Below are 5,237 nucleotides of genomic sequence, written 5' to 3'. Positions count from 1 at the left end.
AATAGCAATAATTTTGTAGCAAGTGCAATAGTAACGATAGCAGTAGTAACTTAGAAAGAACAATATAAGATAAATTCATAGGCATTGGATCAGTGACTTGTTGGATGATATTTATCATGAGACAGTTATAACCTAGGGCGATACGGCACTAGCTCCAGTTCATCAATATAATGTAGGCATGTATTCCGTAAATAGTCATACGTGCTTATGGAAAGAACTTGCATGACATCTTTTGTCCTACCCTCCCGTGGCAGCGGGGTCCAATTGGAAACTAAGGGATATTAAGGCCTTCTTTTAATAGAGAACTGGAACAAAGCATTAACACACGGTGAATACATGAACTCCTCAAACTACGATCATCATCGGGAGTGGTCTCGACTATTGTCACTCCAGGGTTGCCAGATCATAACACGTAGTAGGTGACTATAACTTGCAAGATCGGATCTAGAACATGGATATAATGGTGATAACATAAATGGTTCAGATCTGAAATCATGGCACCCAGGCCCAAAGTGACGAGCATTAAGCATAGCGAAGTCATAACAACATCAATCTTAGAACATAGTGGATACTAGGGATCAAGCCTTAACAAAACTAACTCGATTACATGATGAATTTCATCCAAATCCTCACCGACCAGCGAGCCTACGAAGGAATTACTCACTCCCGGTGGGGAGCATCATGGAATTGGCAATGGGGAAGGGTTGGTGATGACGAAGAACGAAGATCCCCCTCTCCGGAGCCCCAAATGGACTCCAAATCTGGCCTCCCGATGAAGAATAGAAGGTGACGGCGGCTCCGTCTCGTGGATCACGATAATTCTTTCTCCCTAATTTTTTTCTCCAAATATGTGATTTTATAGTATCAGGGTTGAGGTCTGCAGGGCCACCAGGTGGGGACAACCCACCTGGGCGCACCAGGAGGGGGGGCGCGCCCTGGTGGGTTGTGCCCACCTAGGTGCCCCTCTTCGGTGGATCTTGGTGTAACACCCATGATGCGGCTATATATCCCACGTGTCGGAGCACGACTTAGAGGCATAACCGCATAGTAGGCATGTCGCAAGAGGGGTAATCTTTACACATCCCATGTACTAAATAAGAAAGGGATAAAGAGTTGGCTTACAATCGCCACTTCACACAAATACAAGTTAAACATACATCATCCAGAATACAATCAAGGTCCGACTACGGAACCAAAATAAAAGAAGACAACCCCAAATGCTAGATCCCCGATCGCCCCAACTGGGCTCCACTACTTATCAACTGGAAACGAAACAACACAACGAACACGATCTTCATCGAGCTCCCACTTGAGCTGGGTTGTGTCACCTGCACTGGTATCATCTACACCTGCAACTGTTTGAAAGTATCTGTGAGCCACGAGGACTCAGCAATCTCACACCCACAAGATCAAGACTATTTAAGCTTATGGTTAGGAAAGGGTAGTGAGGTGGAGCTGCAGCAAGCACTAAGCATATATGGTGGCTAACATAGGCAAATAAGAGCGAGAAGAGAAGCAAAGCAACGGTCGTGAACTAGAAGTGATCAATAAGTGATCCTGAAACTACTTACGTTCAAACATAACACAAGAACCGTGTTCACTTCCCGGACTCCGCTGAAAAGAGACCATCATGGCTCCACATGCTGTTGATTCATTTTCATTAAGTTAAGTGCCAGGTTTTCTACAATGGGATATTAACAAATTCCCATCTGCCCATAACCGCGGGCACGGCTTTCGAAAGTTCAAAACCCTGCAGGGTGTCCCAACTTAGCCCATTGTCGGTGTCAAAACCGGCGGATCTCGGGTAGGGGGTCCCGAACTGTGCGTCTAGGCCGGATGGTAACAGGAGGCAGGGAACATGATGTTTTACCCAGGTTCGGGCCCTCTTGATGGAGGTAAAATCCTACGTCCTTCTTGATTAATATTGATGATATGGGTAGTACAAGAGTAGATCTACCACGAGATCAAGGAGGCTAAACCCTAGAAGCTAGCCTATGGTATGATTGTTGTATACGGAGTTGATTGCCTACGGACTACGACCCTCCGGTTTATATAGACACCGGATAGGGTTAGGGTTACATAGAGTCGGTTACAATGGTAGGAGATCTTGAATATCCGCATCGCCAAGCTTGCCTTCCATGCCAAGGAAAGTCCCATCCGGACACGGGACGAAGTCTTGAATCTTGTATCTTCATAGTCCTGGAGTCCGGTCAAAGGTATAGTCCGGCTACCCGAACACCCCCTAATCCAGGACTCCCTCAGTAGCCCCCGAACCAGGCTTCAATGACGACGAGTCCGGCGCGCAGATTGTTCGGCATTGCAAGGCGGGTTCTCCTCCAAATCTTGTGTACCTGTAGGAATAATGTCCGATTTTTGTAATGTAGTGCTCCTCGGCTTCCACACCCAATAATGGTCGTCTTCCACGTGTCAAACGCATGCGAAAAGCCGGGGCGTTTTTACATCCACACCCCTAGCCGTATAAACGAGCCGCCTATTTAACAGGATGGGGATTTAGGTCCAAACCACATCTCCTCCTTTCCGCGAGTTATCATCAGAGAGCTTCCAGCAAAGGTCCATTCCAACATGACCAGTCGTCGCAGCTCCTCCCCTTGCCCCTCCGGTCCCAAACCCGGGGACTGGGAGAGTTGCACCATCCTGCATAGCGAGTTAGTGTCGCTTCAGGCCAAGGGATTTCTCCCTCAGGCATACATGGTCCCGGTCCGAGCCGGTCTCGCCACCTACAATGGCGGAAAACAAACAGAGAGCACCCCCAATCCTTCTAAAGGAGAGCGGGTGTGCCTCGTCCCCTATCTAATAAGGGGACTGGGATTTCCAATTCATCCATTTCTCCGCGGGCTTCTGGAGTTCTACGGCCTCCAGCTGCACAATCTCACGCCCGCCTCCGTATTGCATATTGCGGGTTTCGTCGCCCTTTGCGAGCTATTCTTAGGCGTTGAGGCTCATTTCGCGTTGTGGAAGAGGTTATTCTGCCTGGTGCCCCGTTCTCAAGAGGGGTCTATATACCAAGTGGGCGGAGCCGAAGTATGGCGCATCGCCGGGACCGGATACCTATCCGGAACCCCAAAGAAGGCGTCCGAGGACTGGCCTTCAGAATGGTTTTACATAGATGACGTCCCGCTACCGGACCCTATCCGGGTCGGTCTCCCTGAGTTCAACAGTGCTCCATTGAAGAAACGCTTGAGCTGGCGTCCGCGGAGCTCTCAGAGAGAAAGCGACAGAGATGTCCTTTACCTGATGGGCCGGATAAGACTGTTGGCTCATTCCGGACTAACCATGATTGGAGTCATGGCCGCATGCATTATGCGGGGGGTGCAGCCGCTTCAATATAGAGGCCACCCCATGTGGGATTTCAACGGGGAGGATGACGCCACACGTTACGGTCGTAAGGGGCCGGCCTCAGCCGCCACCTTAGTAAAGATCTTATCCTCTTTGTACAAGGGAGAAAAGGAGGAATTCCTCCACGTCAACCCGCGGGCCGAATTCAGCATGTACGATCCTCCAAGTTGGGTAAGTGAATAATTGCGCTTGCCCGTTTGTTTTATACTCCCATGGTTAGATAGGTAGTCTAATGACTTCAATGCAGGAACTGCGACAGGAGGTAAAGGATATAAACAGCCGCCCTCCACAGCCCGAGGACCCAGAATAGTCCCTCAATCCGGACTCCGAAGAGGATCCGGACATATCGGTGGAGCTTATCGACGGGGTGTTCCATCAGCTAAGCAAGGACAATACCTTGGTAGCCATTACGGCAGATTACCCAGGGTTAATCCCGGCCTCCCAGGTGACAGAAACCGGGGTCTTATTCCCTTGAAAGAGATTCCACCCTCACGTAGCCCGGTGTTTCTGACAACAGCCGTGTTTTGCAGGGGAGATTTCCGAGGCAGGAAGCCGAACCTGCGGCGGCTAGCCAACGAGGGGCCGCAGGGCCCCGTGGGGCGAAAAGGAATGTAGTCCGGACTGAGATGCCGGCGCAAAGGTATAGTGCACCCTCTGTTTCCCTGGAGTTATTCTGTCAGGGCATATTAACGTTCGCGCTATCTTCAGAATGAAGAGACCTCGCCGGACTACATCTGGAGAGGTTGCCAATCGCGCCTCCACCAGCCAGGCTCCAACGTCTGGCCAGGAAGCAGAAGCGCACACAAGGCGTGCACCGGACGCTCCTCCGACAGAGGATGCGGACAGGCTGTCTTCCACAAATTCTGAAGTGGAGAGTGCCATGAACCACAGGCGTCGCCGGATAATTCTACGCGACGCTTGTTTCTCCCAAGAGGCTTTAGATGCCTTTAATTCGGGAGATGCGTACCTCCTGCCGCTCAAAATGGTTTAGCCAGAGCCACGGAGCAGTATGTAAAAGACATACGGTTAAGAAATTTTTGGTTAAATATATATATATATATGCCAGTAGGCCCCGAGACTTGAAGCAGTTAGAGCAACTGATTTAAGGATCATTTAATATGCAGCTTCTTACAGACAAGAATACCGTACTGTCCCAGGAGCTGGAAAAGTGTAAGGCCCAACTAGAGGCCGCACTAGCCGCAGCAGGGGAGCCCAAAGAGACCCCCTTAGGTAATATACACTTCGAAAGATTAGTATTGTGCGGTGTGGGTGCAAATCTGACAAATCATGTTGCAGATGGCGCCGGACTCGATCCGGACAAGCAACAACTCTTACGCCGGCTAAAGGCCGGTGAGAGTATGTTGACAAAGGTGAGGCGAGAGAAGAATGATCTTCAGGATGCCAACACCAAGCTGGATGTCGAACTTAAAGATGTTCATGGCCAGCTGTCGGACTCCACGAAGGAGAATCAGCGGCTTCGACGCGGCATTTTTAGTAAGTGCTTGAACGAACTTTGAAAAAAGAGTTCGGCGAGGAAGTTGACTAACAGAGTAATGTCTGTAGGTATGCTCACAGGTCGTCCTGAAGAGGAGATGCCCGGTTCTACGGGTGACCTTCTTCCCGAACTCTTGCAACTGCACGAGCGAATTCGGCAGGCGATGCGGGGTATTGCCCAAGCCTTATGGCATGCCCACTCCGTGCCCGAGGGCCTTTGAGAGCTTGCGGAGAAGCTAAAGGGAGCTCGCCGGCGCTTCCGGTTGTGGAAGATATCGGCCTGCCGACAAGGCGCTAGGGAGGCCTGGGCCATGGTGAAGACCCGTTTTACGAAGTCTGACCCAAACCACATGGCCGAGGTCGGACCAGTGGGGCCTGACGGGAAG

This window comes from Triticum urartu, chromosome 2A (assembly GCF_056163025.1).
Source record: "Triticum urartu cultivar PI428250 chromosome 2A, HENAU_Tu73, whole genome shotgun sequence".
NCBI lineage: Eukaryota > Viridiplantae > Streptophyta > Magnoliopsida > Poales > Poaceae > Triticum > Triticum urartu.
Note: the sequence above shows the minus strand (reverse complement) of the source record.